The sequence below is a fragment of the Ambystoma mexicanum genome, chromosome 9 (assembly GCF_040938575.1).
Source record: "Ambystoma mexicanum isolate Mex_15411 chromosome 9, UKY_AmexF1_1, whole genome shotgun sequence".
Lineage (NCBI taxonomy): Eukaryota > Metazoa > Chordata > Amphibia > Caudata > Ambystomatidae > Ambystoma > Ambystoma mexicanum.
This window is the reverse complement of record NC_090931.1, coordinates 491,944,376-491,964,258: the sequence shown is the minus strand read 5'-3', so window position 1 is coordinate 491,964,258 and position 19,883 is coordinate 491,944,376. Positions and strand designations below refer to the sequence as shown.

Here is a 19,883-nt window from a genome sequence, read left to right as displayed (position 1 = left end):
GTAAAGCTGGAGGAGTCCTTCATCCTCTTGGCACGCTTTCCTGTGATGCACACCATGAGCACCTGATTGGACAATCTCCACAGTCCCATTTTCATGACCGCCACCCGCAAAATCCCTGGATGTGACTTTCGTGCTGCGGGCCGGCGTGGGGGAACAACTTGCAACCAGGGTAGGGGAGATCGTGGTAAGGGGCAGCTCTTTTCTTTTTCTTTTTTTAGATGCTGCTACAGCAACACCTTCTTTTCGGTTTTTATTTGCTTTTGTGTTTTCTTGTGCTCACATTAGTACAGTAAACTCTTCGCTGCATCCTGTAGACGGGCAAACAAAACTGCATTGCCAATGGGTGACAACAAAATGCAATTTTCTTGGAAAAACTGTGCATTTCCACAACTAATGATGTCATTGTTGCAAAAGAACATTGCACGAGTGGACAAAAAAGTATATATGCTTCTGTTGATGAGACACCTTCCTGCGTCTGGCTCGGAACAACATCCATGAGCAGTGGCCCATACTCTTCGTGGTATTATGGATGAGACAAGCACCTTGGCGGTGGGAAAAAGCGTCTTCACGACATCCAGCAATCTCCTCAGTCTACAGAACAAATCTAAGCAAGCCAGGTAATCCATATGCACGCTGCCTACTGCTTGAAAAGTGGCTAGGTCCTCACAAAGTGAATGCATATTGGCGAAATTACACTCATACACAGCGTTCCACAATACGGCCACTCCTTCCAAACCAAAATTGCTGTCAAAGTGTCTTTCCAGGGCATAGTTGTGCAGAGCTATGACAAAGGGATCACCTACAGTCAACACAATGCGTTTCGCCATGTTAGCCACCCTCAGTATGCAGAGTATAATGTACAGCAGTTTCACCGGCCCTTCCTGTTAACCACACCACAGTACCTGATTGGTTAATCCCCACAGTGCATGTCAATTGCGCAACATGGTGCAAAGGGCAGATTCTGGCACGTGCACCTCCCAAAGTACTGCGAGGACCGCACCCCTGTAAAGCTGAACCAGTCCTTCTTCCCTTTGCACTATCTTCTCTGCAGCACTATCTTATTGGGTTACGCGTAAATAGGCACACACACATCCACCAATCGCATCGAAGCCGACATCATCCAACACTGTCACTCCAGTACAACACTTCAAATGTACCGTTACACATTTACAGTATAAGTGTCGTGCCATTCCACAGCACGTCCACTACTAAGTTTAGTAAAAGTATGCACGATTTCTCCATCCGCAGAGTTAGGCATGCATTGCTGCGGTGGGTGTGCTGAAGCCCTAGGCTCTTGAGTGCATGCCCTATGGCCTTCTGCCATGCACTCAATAGTCTAATCCATCAACAGACCCACCGCATCTTCATGCACCCATGCATGCCACCATGTGCCCAACTACTGCTATCCATCTGCAGAGCACAGCCACCCGCACTCCCACTCAACCTATGTCATGTGCAATTCACTCCCCTTCTGAAAATCACCTGCCACCACTCACCACTGGAAACGGTTGCTGCAAACAAGTCACGGCAGAAGCTATTGGGATCTTATGATAGCTGCTTCCAATCACGACACAATGTAGTCGCCTGTCTAGGTACCCGCGAATTGGTGCAATACGCACAAATACTGCAGCCACTGCTCTGTTTTCTTCCACCTTTTAACATATGTCATATGAACCACTTCTCACTCCCCAACCTCTCCCTCCTTTCTTGTTGCCAACACATAGCGTACAGTATATTTTGCAGACCCTTCGACCGGCGAACTGTGCTCCGATACACCATGGCGGCGTTTGCCCAAAAATATTGACTCAGAGCACGCTTCCCTCCAGCCAACCACCGGCCGTGTCCAAAGTTCTCCGACAGCACGCCGCACCGCAAGCCAATGACACTTCTTTCCGCGAGCGAAAAGGGAAATGAGTTCACGGCGCAGACCCAGATATCACACATTTTTTGGGATGTACATTTCAGTCCTTTGCAACAAAAGTACTGGTCCGATTTCCACCAAACACAAAAGCATGCTTTTTGACCCAAGCCCCCGCTCCTGCCGCAGATTTGGTGCAAATCCATCCAGCCATTCGGCCTATAGGCGTGCAAAAAGTTTTTTCCCATTCAGTCTATGACCCCCCCCCTGTAACTTTCCCCCCTGCACGAAACCTCACCAAGGTTGGCAACAAAAATCAGAGTGGGCCATATACTTTTATTGCAAAGTTTGGGAGCCCTCCGAAACTGCAGCTGAGAGCCGCGGCGAACTGGAGGGGCACATTGTGTGCGAGTGGACGGTAATCTCTATCACGTGGAACGAAGAGCCCCAACGATCTGACACAATCGGGACCTGCAGCGAGGGCGCATAGGAACGGAGACAATGGATACTGCAATAATGCAATGCAGCACTGCCGGCATTAAGGAGTGACGGCTAGGGCCCCACAGAACAAAGGGCCGCCTCCGCGAACAAGTTAACGAACTAACCCGAGGTGCGGAGCGGGAGCTCCCGGGACAGTGCGACCCGCAGATATTTGAACATTGCATGCGGTGCTGACTATAAAAAGGTCCCCAGCAGAACAAACGACCCTACGGAGCCGCGAGTAGTACATTAGCAGACTGTCGCTGCAAAGGGCAGATGTAGGCTAGCTGGCTGGCAAGTGATCACGAAGAAGTGAGCCGTACAAGGCGCAGTGTGAGGACAGATCCCCCTCATGAGTGTATCCCGTGACTACGACCGGGGGAGAGTCCGTGGCGCAACGCGGGTGGATCACAGCTGCACATCAGTGAACCCCGCAGACTGGAAACTGCTGCACCCCCAACACGGCAAAGAGGGAATAACAAAGACAATAAATGATAGCCGATGAATGAGAGTGTGCAGCACATCAAGGGCACAATTAAATCCCCCAAAAATCCGGACGTGACCAGGCGCATAGAAGAAGGTGTGCTAGCATGCGAGCGCTTCTTGGCTGATTGACCCAGGCTCTCGACAGATCTGGTACTTTGTTGCAGAACTTGTGGCTGGTGACAACGAAGACAACAAAGGCAAGATGGCGGCATGGCCGGGACAGAGGGGACCCGTGGGGATGTGAGAAGATACAGCGGAACGAGCGGCCCAGCAACGTGTGGCATACCAGCAGTAAAACAGAGGAAGGGATCAGAACCCAGCTTGCCCTGGACAGTCGGTGAATGACAGCAATATAAGAAGTAAGGAATCAAGCAGGCCAAATGCAGATGCTGCGGGAAAGCTTCCCTTTAAGGTGGACATATAGCACCGAACTCCACAGAGGTCTGAGACACTGTGGTAGTGGCGAGTAGGGTGTACTTATTGGACTCCAGAAACACACTAATGGGACACTGACTACAGTAGTCAGAGGAGAGACGTGGGAGGACACAGCCCACTCGAAACGCAACTTTATATGCCACCACACAACGCAGCCCATTGAGGAAGAAGCTCCAGCACCTGACTGAACTGGTGGAGTCACAACAACACTAAAGAGCTGGAACCAGACACGTAGGAAGGATTGCATGATGTCAGTGAAAGGGGCGAGGCCAAGAGCAAATAACCTACAATGGAGACCTCTGCAAAGGCACAGCGGACCCCCTCGACCCCGGCACAAAGTGTGGTGGCGGCTTCCGTGGATGGTACCCCAGAAGGAGAAAACCATCAGGTCCCTAGCAGCCATAACAGAACTGAGCACTAAGCGCGGTATAGCAATGGCGGATCTACGGACGGCCCTGGAGAACAAAATAGATGCTGTAGGAATCGAAGTCACCCTGCTGCGACAAGACGTTAGGGCGCTGGCAGAAAGGACAAGTGGCCTGGAGAGCGCAGTGAAGACCAACACAGATGTCAGCACAAATAATGCGAAAGAGGTCCACATACTAAAACAGTAGGTTGCTAACCTTGAAAACCGAGTGGAAGAAGCGGGAGGAAGGGCAAGACGGAACAACATCCGGGTGGTTGGCCTGCCGGAGGTAGAAGAGGGCCAAGACCCCACGGACTACGTGGAGAATATGATCCTGCAAGAGATAGGGGCAGACAAGCTCTCACAAGGGTTCACGGTTGAACGTGCACATTGGGCCCTGATGAGGAAACCACAGTCTGGGGCCCCACCGCAGCCGATAATTGTGATAGAATTCTGAACTATAAAGACAGGGAAAAGATCCTGGAGTATTTTCGTAAGGGCGGAACGATAGAAAGAGCATCCACCAACATCACGGTATACCCGGACTACACTATGCTGGTGCAAAGACAGCTGTATAGCTATGTGGCGGTCAAGAGGAGACTGCGTACAGCTGGTATCAAGTACATGCTTTTGTACCCTGCGAAGCTAAATGTTTTGCACAAAAGCAGAGCGCTCTTTTTTGATACCCCAGAGGAAGCAGCGTCATGGCTGGATTTGCAGGGCTGTCCGGAGCGAGATGGGGAGCAAGATCGCCAGGAGCACGATAAGTGAGGAGACTGTATCATGAACACTGAGGGGATAAGCGGGGGGGAGTCTTAGTATGACACTTGGGGACATTTGATCAGTATTATGTAGCCTTTGGACTCTATGACCTTGTTGGACTGGAATATAGTGAATAAAATGCACAAGTGAGCTGGGTAGCACTAAGCGTAGCAAATTTGGAAACAGGAGCAACAGGATGGAAGCAACCTACCCCTGGGAATTAGTAGTAAGGCAGCCACTAGGACGACTTCACCCTGCTGAGCCGCGAGTACAGGCTTTTGCCAGAAAGGGCTAGATGCGGGTGTGCCTGAGATCCAGGGATGGAGCTGGGCAACAGTTGGGGAGGCTGTTGTTGGGGAAGAGCAGGGAGGTGGGAGGGAGGTAGGTGGGAGGGCTAGTTGTGTTTATAGTTAGGGGGAGTTCAAGTTGTGGTACGAGCCTACATAGAAGAGTTAAGCAACTGGAGTTGGACTGCATAGGTGGGGGGGTGAGGAACTCTGACATGCCATGGGGGATCTTAAAATAGTCACTTGGAAAGTCAGGGGGCTTAGTAGTTACCTGAAGAGAAATAAGGTTATTCTATACTTACGGAGACAGAAGATAGATATTGCCTTTTTGCAAGAGACGCACCTCACGCGAGATAAGATAGAGATGATCAGGAGGAAATGGAAGGGAACGGTGGTGGGTTCGCCATATTCGGCTTATGCCAGGGGAGTGATCATCTGGGTGGCGCCACGGACGGGAGGATGCTCGTGGTGAGGGGATTGGTGAAAAATAGGGAAATAAGTATTGTAAACACGTATGCCCCGAACCAAAATACTGCGGCATATTTTAAAACGTGTCACAATCTTAGCATGTGTGTGGGGAGTGCGGTGATTTGGGGTGGGGACTTTAATTGCGTATTGAACCCTAGGGTGGACAGGTCAGATGGGAAATTGGATAGCCCTGCCCCATCGGCCAAGGCGTTACAGATGCTGTTGAATGATTTTGGGTTAGAAGATGTATGGAGGGCACACCATCCTCAAGAGAGGCAATACTCGCATTATTCTGCCCCACAGCAACTACACAGAAGGCTGGGCTATGTCTTCGTCACTCCAGAGATACTGACAGAGAACACGCAATTCGAATATAAAGCAAGGGTCCTCTCGGACCACTCGCCCCTGATCCTTACATGGCAATGTTGTCCCCTGAGAGCAAGAATTCCGATGTGGCGCCTCAGGGCAGAGACGCTCAGAGACCCCCTTTTTAGGGAGGACATGAGGGAAGAGATAGTTAGCTACTTTGAGACGAATACGGGCAGTGTGGATTCAGCGGGCGCATTGTGGGAGGCCTTCAAAGTTGTGATGAGAGAAGTGGCTATAGCGAAATCTAAAGGATTGCAGAGAGGGATCCTGGCGGACCTGCAGGAAGCCGAGGGAGAACTGGAAAGGGCACTTAAGGAGAAAACAGTACCAACCAAGACATTGATCTGATACTAAGACTGCAGCAAAAGTGCACAGGGCACTGGGAAAGATTGTGTAACCTTATCTATAAAAAGTATATAGAGAGGCAGCATGCGGGAGGAGATAAACCAGGAAGGATTCTGGCATGGCTATATAAGAGTGAAACCCCTAGAGCCCCGATTAGATTGATAACGAGGAAAGACGGAAGGGTGGTGGATACCCAAGAGGGAGTTTGCAAACTATTTGCAAACTATTATGGGCTGCTATATGGGGATGATGGGGAGGATAATCAAGCGATGATAGAGGAAACACTGGAGGACATAGGATTGCTGCAGATCAGTGCTGAGGAAAGAGAGGAGATGGACACACTGATTACTTTGGAGGAGCTAGAAGAGGTGGTGAGACAGTTGCCAACTAGTAAGACCCCGGAGGCTCATGGACTCCCAAGTGAGTTTTTATAAAATATTTAAAGATCACGTGCTCCCCCCGTTGTTAGACATGTTGAATGTGGCGTATGAGCTAGGCATACTACCAGAGTCACTGAGAGAAGCGATTATATTACCGCTTCCCAAACCTAATAAGCCAAGGCATAGCTGCAGTTCTTATAGACCCCTGTCGATGTTGAATCAAGACAGTAAAATTCTGACTGCCATTTTGGCAAACAGACTAAGGAAAGTCATAGGCAAATTGATACACCCGGATCAGACGGGCTATGTCCCTAACAGGAACATATCCAGTAATCTTAGAAGGCTCTATAGAGTCATTGAATATGGAAACGAAAGTGAGGATGAATTGGCAAGCAATTGTGTCGTTGGACGCAATAAAGGCCTTTGACTCGGTCCAATGCCCATGGTTGCTGGCGTCCCTGGCTGGCTACAGGATGGGTCCAGGATATCTACAGTGGGCTAAAATGTTATATAGTGAACCGCTGGCCAGGGTTAAAACAGGGTCAGTGGTATCGGAAAGGTGGAAACTATGTAGGGGAACCAGACAAGGCTGTCCATGGTCCCCTATGCTCTACATATTGGCCCTGGAACCCCTGGCGATTTATTTAAGGCAACAATATGACATGATAGGCATCCCGTGGATGGTGAACCACACCTGATATCATTATATGCAGATGACATTCTATTGTATTTGCGATACCCAGAGGAAAACCTCCAATATGTTTTGGAGGTGATGGGAAGATATGCGGGAATGTCTGGTGTACAGTGAACCCTCAGAAGTCTAGCATGTTCCCATTGGGTGGATATAAAGGGATCCCCCTGAAACAGTTACCGGTGCTACAGGTACCATGGGCAGCTAGCACATTTTGCTACCTAGGAATAGATATATACCATGCAGTGGAGGAAGAGCATAAGCGCAATACAGAAGAAGCTATTACGAAAATTGAGAATTGTATGCGGTTCTGGGTAAAACTGCCCTTAGCAATGTTGGGACGTAGCGCAATGTTGAAGATGGTGGTCTTGCCTAGGCTCCTGCACTACTTCGGGAATATCCCGTATTTGATACCAAAGTAGTTCTTTAGTAGACTGGCCAGCATGTGTAGGGACTTCCTGTGGCATGGTACACGAAACAGAGTGTCCCTCTGGAAGCTACAGAATTCTTATGAGAAGGGGGGTATAAAATTGCATAATTATGAAGTTTACTATGTTGCGAGTCAGCTGCAATATGTGGCCAAAGGGCTCTCAGAGGATGCAACCTCCGAAACCTGGCTGTTCAGACGGACTGTGTCCCATTTTATCTGAAGGAGATTATGTGGTTGCCCCAGGCTGTAATGGATGGGCGCCCAAAGATGGTGGTGCTAGGATGGAAGATGTGGCGAAGGGCGTGTCAACTGATGGGGAACCCATGCCCGTGCTCCCCTCAGGTACCACTGGTTGCACTGGCGGGTGGCGAAGAGCAGCTAAGGATGATAATCAGAAATCACTGGGAGCCGGCTGGTATAGCGACAATGGGGGATATTTGGCAGGCGGGGACCATAACAGATTTTGGGGATTTGGGGGCAGAAACTGGGTTACACACTGGCCAGTATATCACGTACCATTGACTGGTGCGAAGGATCAAGGGAACGTGGTCCGAATTGGTGCTTGAGGAAGAACCAGATGCTACTATAGACATAATATATGACATAGCAGAGGGGGGACACGAGATATCTAGAATGTACGAGATGATGATGTCCAAAGTGGGAAAGGAGGTGGTGCAATTGAGACTAGAAAGGGAGGAGCAAGTGGGTATCCCGATGGAGGATGGGATGTGGGAACGAGTCCAAGGGTATCACAAGAAAGTGTCGAGGAACGCAAGACTTAAACAGATGCAATTGTATATTACACATAGGGCGTATCTGACAACCCAAAGGATAGCCAAGTTCAAAAAGGCAGGACGGCAGGCATGCCCTAAGTGTGATGAGGAGAACGCGGGCATGGTGCATATGTTTTGGTCATGCCCGGTTATTGAGCACTTCTGGGGTGAGGTTGCACATAAACTAGCAGAAACGGGTACTAAGATTGTGGTGGATACTGTGTGGGCCTGCCTGTTAGGGGGGTTCCCTAGGCCACGGAAACTTAGGCATGTAAGCAAACTGAAGGATCTGGCATATGCGCTTGCAAAGAGGAGAATTGCAAAGGGGTGGAAGACATGCCACAAACCACGATTGGAGGTATGGTGGAAAGATCTGCAGAAATGGGCGGAGGCGGAAACCATGGTATGGCAAGAAGCTAGCAGTGCTGGGAGGCAGGAGGAAACTGAGACCCTGTTGGCCTGGAAACTGCTGATAGCAAAACTATTTGGGTCAATGCAAGACCCATCGATCCCACGGAAAGGGATGCCCCATCACAAGATGCAGGAATAGAACATTAGTAGAAGTAGGCTCGGAATGGGGGGTGGGAAAAGGGAAGCAGTGAACACAATTGAATGATGAACAATTGAAATGTTATTGTATACACTGCAAGTTTGGTTTGTATTGTTTGTTTAAATATTCAATAAAAATGTTTTTTTTTAAAAAAACTGATTGTAACTCACAAATTGAATTTTTCATTTTCACAAACAAATATAGGAGTGTTTCTTAAAACAAATATAGAAATGCTTCTTGTGTAGCTTCAGTTTCGATCAATATTATAATCATAAGAACAGTTACAATAACGATATCACATTATTCACAAGAACAATGATACATCTTTGTGTGATGATCACATTAAATCCTGAGAAAAGTTCTTCATGATACATTAAGTCCATCCAAATATGTTGATAGGTGTCAGGGTCAACTGATACTCAGTGCTGTTATTTGAGTAATCGCCTATCTTTTAACTATGCATTTCGGGCTTTTGATGCCCTTCTTCAGGTTTAGATATTGGGACCTTTAGCTGCTTTTTCGAAAAAATTAATGAAAATGGAATTCTATCAGTATTCGTGTGAACCTTGGTTGTTAAGGTAAATAAAATTTGATATCAAGAGCAGCTCTAAGCACTAACCTTGTAGGTATTATAGCCTCAGGGAAAACAATGGTGGTTTCAAAACAAACGTGCAGGGTTCTTCACTATTCAAAATAATCGTGCAAGTTTCTTCACTGTCGGAAAAAACATTATTTTGCTCTGGTGTTAAAAGTAAATACAAATAATAAGACATTGGGTCTCCAGGGGGACAGGGCGCTTAGTGTAGCGCTGGGTCCCCCTGTGAGACCCAAATTATTCACAAGTCTTTAAATGGCTCCTAACAATGTTGAAGTCACACTCACCTATTCACATTCTGGTGTTCGTGGTATTAAAGATGTGTCAAATACTGTCTTTGAGGTACGTGTAGAACTTGCTCCCTAAAATTTTTTTTTTATGAGGGGCATATTAGAAGAGAGGCTAAGAGGCTCAAATCATACGACATAATTATTTAGTTTTATATTAATGTAAAGTTCCACTGTACTTTAAGCTCAGTCGTTTGTTTCACATATCTGTATTGTTATAATGCGATTGCGGCGAGGACAGCTCCCACTGCGGTATGTTTTGGGCTAATGGAGTCCACGCCGGATTAGCAATCCGTATGACTCGTGCTGTCTGTATAAGAGATATTATAATCAAACCTGCAAAGGGGGAGCCCTAGTCATTCTGGATAGCATTAAATACAAAGCAGAAGTCGAAAGACAACTCAATCAAGATACCTATCTTGAAGTGTTTAATGATCCTACAGAGCAAGTTCGAGAAATCATCAACAAGGTATTAGACGAAGCTGAATCTGATGAAATTATCTCACACAAAACTAAAGCATTCCTCACCAACCTGTATCCAATGATGCCAGTGATATATATACTGCCCAAGATCCATACAAATCTACAAGAACCACCGGGTTGACCCATTATAGCAGCCAACAACAGTTTACTGGAACCATTAGCCCAATATATCGACAGAATTATCCAACCCCTGACACACAAGACCTCAACATACATCAAGGTTTGCCAATCATTTATTAAGAAGATTGGAAAATGTTACTTTGAATGCAAACACAGACCTCTTATTCAGCATGGATGTCACTAGCTTATATATACGAACATCACTCACCAGGCAGGCCTTGAGGCGATGGAATGGATATTGTTGAATACCAAAGAAACAGTCGAAGGAGACAAACTACTAATTCTGAAACTCTGGAGCATAGTTTTGAATAACAACATCTTTGCATTTGATGACCGCTATTTTGTACAGACATGGGGTACATCAATGGAGGCAGCAATGGCCCCAGCTATGCGAATGTCTATATGGCATATTTAGAAGAAACTAAGGTGATCAACAATACGAGATGGCAAAACAAATTGAAGTATCTAGTAAGATACATTGATGATCTGTTCGGAATTTGGCAAGGCAATGATGAAGAACTGGGAGAATTGTTTTAGTTCATGGACAGGCTGGCACCGAGAATCAAATTTACAAGAAAATGGAGCAAGACGACAATAGAATTCTTAGACGTCTTGATATATGTCAAATCCGATAAATTGGAAACAACAGTTTTAACCATACCTACAGACCGAAACAGTTTGCTTCAGGCATCCAGTTTGCATCCGCAGAAAAACTATTGAGAACATCCCATTAAGTCAGTTCCTGAGATACAGGAGGATAATATCAGAAGAGGATGAATATGAGTCAAAAGCCAAAGAACTCAGTAACAAATTTCTAGAGAGAGGAAATGATAAAGAATCAGTACCGCAACATGTCACAACAGTAAGAAACCTACCAAGAACTGAAGTTATGAAGCAAAAAGAGAAAACAAGCAAACATGACCTGGTGTATGTCACAATGTATTCCCAGCAGAGCAATAGAGTGAAGAAGATTGTAAAAAAAATACTGGAAAATGTTAGCATTAGACCCTACCTTAGCAAGCTTATTTCTGACCCCACCACTATTTGCTTATAGCAAGAGCAAATCACTCCGAGATCATCTGATCAAATCAGATTTTAGCCACAAATAAATCGGAAAAGAAAATCTTTGGAGGAACAATCCCATGCAATAATTGCAATAGCTGCAACAATGTACTCAATGTAACTTTATCTACCATCCACAAAAAGGACATATAATCCCATTGAAACACACATCAACGTGCAATACCAGGAATGTGATATATGGAGTGAAATTCCCGTGTGAGCTATACTACGTAGGTCTCATGGGAAGGAAAGCAAAAGTAAGATGGGGAGAGCATAAATCAAACATCTGCAACTTCTCACAAAGATCACCAATAGCTCAGCATTTTTGCGAATTAAAACATACGGTTGCCCAGATCAGGTTTGTAATCTTGGAACATGTAACATTACCAAGGAGGGGTGGCAATCTAAACAAGGTGCTCCTTCAAAGAGAGATATTTTGGATTGACAAATTGGACACGATGCATCCTCATGGGATGAACATTGATTGGGATTTGAACTGTTATCTTTGAATTGTGATTAATCCGGATTTGACACACTTTGATTTAGATGACTGGCAGAGACATTGAATGATGTATTCATCCTAAACAGTTGCATAACACCTAACTATTCCCTATTGCAATTATGTGATCTAGAAATAGCTATTATGAATGATCTGATCATCTGTATAGATTGAAGTTTTCATTTTAGATCAGACATTGTTCAGCGTATAATGAAAGTTATTGAAAATTGAGAAATAACATTTTGTTAGAGTTAGTGAATTGCAATAGTGGATATCTATGCAACAATATCAGACACAGAGAGGTATTGAAAAAGTCTATTACCATGTTTATTCTCTTATACAGACAACACGAGTCATACGGATCGCTAATCCAGCGTGGACTCCATTAGCCCAAAACATACCGCAACGGGAGCTGTCCTCTCCGCGATTGCATTGTAACAATACAGATATGTGAAAGAAACGACTGAGCTTAAGGTACAGTGGACCTTTACATTAATATTAAACTACTAGAATTATGTCGTATGTTTTGAGCCTGTTAGCCTCTCTTATTCTAATATGCCCCTCATAAAACATTTTTTAGGGAGCAAGTTCTACACGTACCTCAAAGATAGTATTTGACACATATTTAATACCACCAATACCAGAATGTGAATAGGTGAGTGTGACTTCAACATTGTTAGGAGCCATTTAAAGACTTGTGAATACTTAGGGTCTCACAGGGAAACCCAGCGCTACACTAAGCGCTCTCTCCCCCTTCACACCCAATGTCTTATCATTTGTATTTATTTTTAATACAAGAGTAAAATAATGTTTTTCCCGACAGTGAAGAAAAGTGCATGATTATTTTGAATAGTGAGGAACCCTGCATGTTTGTTTTGAAACCACCATTTTTTTCCTGAGGCTATACTACCTATAAGGTTAGTGCTTAGAGCTACTCTTGATATCACATTTGATTTACCTTAACCACTTTGGTTCACATGAATACTGATAGAATTCCATTTTCATTTATTTTTTAGAAAAAGCATCTAAAGGTCCCAATATCTAAACCTGACGAAGGGCATCAAAAGCCCGAAACGCGTAGTTTAAAGATAGGCGATCACTCAAATAACAGCACTGAGTATCAGGTGACCGTGCCACCTATCAAGATATTTGAATGGACTTAATGTATCATGAACAACTTTTCTCAGGATTGAATGTGATCATCACACAAAGATGTATCATTGTTCATGTGAATAATGTGATATAGTTGTTGTAATTGTACTTATGTGTATAATATTGATTGAAACTGAAACTACACAAGAAGCATTTCTATATTTGTTGCAAGAAACATTCCTATATTTTTTTGTGAAAATAAAAAATTAAATTTGTGAGTTACAATCACAGTTATGTATGATGGTAATAATGTGAATTGCTGGAACTTCCTAACATTGAAAATTTGCAATTACATTGCACATGAGAGTACCCGTGTTTGTCCCTCATTGCGCCACTTGGGACCACATCTCTCTGTATACTTTAAAGGCACTCGTAGCACAGTGCCAATAGGGTGCACCCAGGAGAAACTTACCTACCTAGTTAACTCATTAAATCGTGAAATCTCAACGGAAAGTGTGTGTCCCTCCACTACCCTACGTTCAGCCAACCTTATACAAGGTTTCACGGTAGAGCGCGCACACCGATATTAAGTCAGGAGACCACCCCCAGGGCGCCCCCTAGGCCCATCATAGCCAAGATCCTAAATTATAAAGAAAGAGAAAAGATTCTAGCATTCTCGAGAACTGGGGGCACAATACAAAGGGCCTCCACTAAACCTGCGATATACCCAGACTACACCTTCCAAGTACAGAAGAAAAGAGCCCGGTTTATTGCTACAAAGGAGAGATTGAGGAAGGTGTGCATGAAGTACATGTTAACTTATCTGGCCAGACTGAAGGTACTACATAATGGGCAAGCCCTATTCTTTGATAACCCAATGGAAGCGCAAGACTGGATGGACAGCATGAAAGTACCAACACCGGACAAAGATTGACCACAGCTAGGGCTGCAGCTGGGACAAAGCCCCAGGGACAAGATTGGAGACCGATTAGGGACAGGAGAATTACAATGGGGGCCAAACTAGTGCCTGATATAACCATGGCCACTGAACAATAGAAGGCTCAAAACCTGGAAACATACATAAGAGAAGCCGAATAAGAACAAGTGCACAGGAGCAGGAAGAGCAGTCTTCTGAGTAGGAGAGTCACCAAGAAAAGGGACGCTCCTACTACCCCACCTATATAGTACAGGGTGCGTTAAGAACCCACCTGTTGGACACCGAACGCCTGGTCAGTAGACTAGGAGACTGGGAGTGGAGGGTGCAGAAGTGGGGTAGCCCGAGCATGCGTAGCAGAGCTGGGCGAGTTAAGTTCGTTGGGGGGCAATTGTGTAAAGGGGAGGTGAGTTGTTTTGGGAAAAGGGAGGGAAGCCAGAGAAAGCATTCCGAGGTAGAGACACACAGAGCATTTCAAAACATAGGAAAGACACAGGGATAGGGAGATAGCCTCATAGTCCTAAGGAACAAGTACAAAATGGAGGGTAAAATTAGAGTAATGACCTGGAATGTTCAGGGACTCAATAACTACATGAAGAGACATAGAAAATTACATATCTGTGTCAACATAAGATTGGTGTAGCCCTACTGCAAAAAATGCACCAAAATAAACCAAGGCAAGAGAAATGCAGAAGCCAGGTTGCGAGTTCCACATACTCAGCATACGCTAGGGGGGTCCTCATTTGGGTGGCCCCAACGGTCTAGCTGAAGATACTGCACATTAAAACAGATGACAAATGTAGAACAGTGGTAATACACGGGACACTGGAAACAGAGCGGTAAGCATAGGGAACACATATGCACCGAACCATGACATCACAACTTTTTTCAGATTCCTCTGTGCGAGGTTAGACCTTATAGAGATGGGAACTTCAATTGCACACTGAACCCCAAAATAGACAGGTCGGATGACAAATTCGGAAGACCGGCACCACCCACCAAGGTATTGAATACCCTACTACAATCCTTTAACTTGGTAAATATATGCAGGACCATACACCCAGAGGCTAGGGATTACTCACACCACTCCATGCCACACAAAGTGTACACAAGGCTTGATTACCTATTTACCGGTGAAGAACACATGAGGGAATTTGAAGAAGCCGAATACAAGGCAAGGGTGTTTTCTGACCAGGCCCCACTAGAATTGAAATGGGTGATAACTGCGCCCAGACACCCAATATCAACCTGGAGACTCAGGAGTGAATCTCTACTAGACACAGCATTTAAAAAGCATCTGAGAGTATATATGGAGGAATTTTTCAAAACTAATGAAGGCAGAGTTAAATAAGTGGGGGTAGTAATGGAGACATACAAGGTGGTGAGTAGAGGAAAAAAGATATCCAAAGCAGGGGGGTATGTAAAACCATCAATTCCCGAATTAAACAGAATAGAGCAAGAACTAGATAGTAGAGGGTATAAATAGTGCAGGACATGACCAACTAGTGGTTGAAGCTAAATTGAGACTTGAGTGTATGGCCCAGTGGGAAAGAATGGGCAAACTCAGCTACGCGAGATATGTGGAAAAAATGCACACACAAAGGGACAAACCAAGCAGGCTGTTAGCATGGCTGTATAAAAATAACAAAAGAAAATCACCAATACACTCAGTCCAAATGGAAGAAGGCAGAATAAGTAACACCCAGGTAGGGGTGAGCAAAGTGTTCTACGAATATCATAGGGGGCTGTATGGAGACACTGAGGGAGAGCTAAGCGAAGAACTACAAGAAGCATTAGATCTAATAACCTTATCGCACATTGAGGCACAGAAAACATACATGCTAGATGAACCCGTAACGACAGAGGAAGTGACGGCTATAATAAGGACGCTACCCTCAGGCAAGGCTACAGGCACAGATGGTTTGCTGACTGAATACTACAAAGAATACGCAGACAGCCTAGCACCGGTCCTGATGAAAGTATTCAATGAGGCATTTGAGGCAGGAATTCTCACAGATACTATGAGGGAAGGAGTGATGATACCATTCCCTAAACCCAACAAAAAAGCAGAGGATTGTGGCTCCTATGGGCCTCTGTCCCTACTGAATCAGTAACAGCACTATAAGCGAATAGGCTCAATAGAGTAATAGATGAATTGATCCATCCTGAGCATATAGGCTACGTTCCAGGCAGGAATATTTCCTGGAACCTAAGGAGGTTACACCACATCATAAGCAGCACAGAAGGAAGGGAAGGGCAATGTGTGGTTGTAAAGACTGAAGGGAGGTTATCTGTACTCATGCTCTTTATATGGCAGAGTTGAAGTACCGAACACCCCAGCCAAGATTCTCTATTGTTGGTAGCAATGGACGAGCAATCAAGGCTTAGCTCTCAGGAGGTGATGCGCGCTGGTTCTTAGGTATAGTGTAGTCCCCAAGCACCCAGAAAGGAATGTCCACACACTATGTTAGTGAAAACACAGTCTTTATCTAAATAAGGTTCAAAGCTATATACACATTCACAGTAACACACTTTGCACTCTGGCAACACTATAATGGCAAATATATAGAGGTCTATGTGGTACCACTCTTAACTATCGATTCCTTTGAAATGCATCCAGGGGTAACAGCCCCAAATAGCATTCAAATAAGATTATAAGATGAATCAACGATAGACCACCGAAAGAAAGCAAGTTAAATCAAGCAATGGCAGAACAGTCTATCCCACTAACATGAGACAGTTCTGTGCGAGGATCCCCCACCTGGGCAACCTGTAAATAAAGCATATTTGACAAGCCCAGTGCAATTATGCTCAATATAGTCTTCATTCCTTCTAAAAGGTTCCACGACCCCAAAGTACCTGGTTTCGTAGAGTTCTTAGATGAGTCGTCCACGGGCCCTTCTTGAGCGCACTCCCTTTAAGGAAGGAGACACGGGTCGTCGAGATTCTGTGAAGAAAGAGGTGAACACTGTCGTCGGAGGCAGCAGCTTTGGTTCTTGCAGTGCTCATTGACGATCGATTGAAAACGTCCTGCAAGCTGAGGCGTGCGGTGCACCTCGACAATGATAGTTAATTGCCGCACAGAGTCAATGAAGAACTTTGGCCCAGCAAGGGCGTCGGGTCGTCGGTGTCTGGCGTCGGCGAACGGGACGTGACCACGGCTGGCTTCAGTAGCTTAGTGTGCATCTGAGGTCTTCGGGTGGCGGGAAACTCACCGGTAGATTCTTCTCGGTCGTCAATGACCTTGACTTTCTCCGGCAGGACAAAAGCGGTCGACGGTGATGAGCAAGGGAGTAATTGAATCAAATGTCTTAGGCAAGGGAGCCTTGCGGTTCCGGTCGACGAGGTTCATCGTCGACGGTGATGGACTTCAATTTCCGGGTGCTTCGCTTCGTGATTCCGCGTCGGACCACGTCTCCGGACGGTAGCCTTTCAAGGACTGACTTCCATAGAGCCTTGCCGAAGGTTAGCTGGTGCACGATGATCCCTCTTAGCTTGGGAAGAGGTCTCCTAGCCAGGTCCTCTCTTGGATCAGTTCCTTGACAGTCATACAGCTTTCAGATTAGCGAAGGACAGCAGCAGCAATTCTCCTTCTTCCAGCGGGCTTCAAAGTTAAGCATCAAGTATCAACTTCAGCTTCTGAGTGATTTCCATCAGTGAGAGGTCCCCAGATATATGTTAAAATGGATTTCTGAACTCTGACCTGGTGGGCAGAGGTTCAGAAGTCCAGCCTAGTTTCTTGGAACAGGGTAACCTCTGAACAAGCCAGGCCAATCAAGGTAGCTATGGCAGGTGGTCAAGACTAAGTCCCAAGAGGGGTGAGGGGGACTGAAAGACCTCAATGAGCACACAGAGCAAGGACACTTACAAATTACTCCCAGACAGGTGTATATATCAAAAATATAAACACATATATTACAAGGCCTTTGTAACTCAACACACAGTAAAAGAATCACAGCAATCCTACTAAACCAACACAACACAATCAATACAAATATATTCAAGACCATTGGGGTCTAAAGGGTTAAAGGCCCAAAATATAATCAAAACCTAGAGGGGAAGGAAAATAGATAGTACAGATAGTATAGCTATTTGGGGCTGGTCTTTAGTCCCCTTCAACATCAAACACAAACCTAACTACGAGGCAGTCCAAACCCTAAGAAGAGAGGAGCCTTATGCTCAATAGCACATGTAGTGCAGGCGCATGCAGTTGTTCCAATGGCCAAAACGAGGTCTCTTCGAGGGTCTCTAGCAACTCAGGAAGGTGGGTGAGGCGATGAAAAATAGATTCCCACTATTCGATGAGGGCCTCCACTTGAAGGCAGAGGTGATTCCAAGGTTCGGGAATAGGTCGCTAGGTCGCACTAGCAGTGGGAAGGAGAGGGACCCCCCAGGGGCCACTCGTGCATAAAAACAGATGGAGGTGCTAGGGGCCACCGGTTAAGGTTAGGGTAACTCACCGGACCCAGGCGCACTCTGGACCAAACTTTGCCAGTTGAGTCCACTGCGGCTGCAGGTTCAAATGCAACAAAAAGGATGTCTCTGCGGCTTTCAGTTACAGCGATACAGCGATGATTCCCAAACGGGACAATGGCGATTTATCCGCTCCTGATGGATGGATCAGGCCAGTTTCACTGCAGCAGGCTTCAGGGGCAAGAAGGTCACAAATGTAGCGCACCTGCAAAGATTGTTGCCTCGGCTGGGCAACACAGTAACCGCTTTTACTCCGGTCCTGGCGCACTCGTCTTACTTCAGACCTGAGAATGCCAAGTGTTCAAAATTCAGTGTGAGGGTGCCGGGGACACAGAGCTAGCAGTATACCAAGTTTTGAGGGCCTCCTCGAAACGACGGCAGAGACAGAACAAATATCCTGTGTAAGCTGGTCAGCCCACTGGTTGGCCCAGGGACACTTCCGTGAAGGCTTACTTGCAGGTTTTGTTGAAGGTGCTGAGAATAGTTGGTTCCACTATTCTAGTGGGTCGAAGCATCTTCGCAGACCTTCTTGGATGACCAGATGCAGAGGGGTCCTACTGGACGACAGCGAGCTCAGGGTGCCAAACCTTCCAGCAGTTCACCAGCGGTTCCTCGACTCAGCTTCTTAGTTTCAGGATACTTGGATCCTATCCTTCGTTCAGTGAGAACTCCGGAGATCAACATGGTTTGGGTGTTTTTGGCCTACTCTTATCCAAAGTTACCTTTGCGCCAAACTGGAGAGGACCCAATGGGAGATCTGCTCACAAACACACACTCCATACATGGACCATTCACGGACCACAGTGGTCCCAGGCATTCACAGCACTCTAGACTCTCTGGCACCCAGGATGTGTATTGGGGACAGACACCCCAGCCCACATCCTGGAGGCACAAACACAAGGCATGCAGAAGCCTGCGAAAGCTTGGTGTTTTCGTGGGAAACTGCATGTCCAAATAAGGACTGACCGGGTCGACTCGACCTGGGGAAGGCAAAGGGGCAAGATGGCCAAAGGACAGGACTAAGAACCTCGTGGCATGGCCATTTTGGAGCCAGGACGCCTATTCGTGCCAACCACGGTTAACGCAGTTTAAATGGCAGGAAAGGGTTCAAATTATATGAAAAGATAAGCTGCCACCAGCCCTGTCCATGAAAACATCTGCACATCTCCAAAAAGTCCTATGAGAGTATCTAGGGTCTTTGTAATTAACTATGAGACCCAAGTGCACTGTACTGTAAGGTACATTGTGCACGTGTTACATGTTGCAGAAAAGTTGCAACATTGGAAAAGGACTAAGGAAAACAAAGTCTCCCAGCACTGACTGTCTTAAGGGCATGTCAGTTTCCCCATAAAAAATGAGCGAAAGCCCAGAGGAGTGCAGCAGAAGGCAGTGCTCCCCTGGCAAAGTCAGACTAAGGTGTTTAAACAGCAGCAAAAAGTTAGGGGTGTACAACTTGAGAGGAAATTACATATAAAATGAAATCTTTCCTAACACTCGCCCCTCTCAGACTAAGGACAGGGGGACTTAATCCACCCCTGGATGAGTCTCATGTTCAGGTCGGTTAAACATTCTGGACAACCCATCAGCATTGCTATGTTGGACACCTGGCCTATGCTCA

At 45.9% G+C, this 19,883-nt stretch overlaps 1 protein-coding gene across 4 annotated transcripts in view; it reads left to right on the top strand.

Annotated features, from left to right (window-relative positions):
- PITPNM3 (PITPNM family member 3) overlaps positions 1 to 19,883 on the top strand; it is a 6,156,742-nt gene that overhangs the window by 224,306 nt on the left and 5,912,553 nt on the right. For 3 of the 4 annotated variants that reach the window (XM_069615040.1, XM_069615037.1, XM_069615041.1), the window contains exon 2: positions 12,110 to 12,240. The exons of the other annotated variant lie outside the window; for it this stretch is intronic. The gene's annotated coding sequence lies outside the window, so the exon portion shown is untranslated. The remainder of the gene's footprint in view (positions 1 to 12,109; positions 12,241 to 19,883) is intronic. 4 annotated transcript variants of the gene reach the window in all.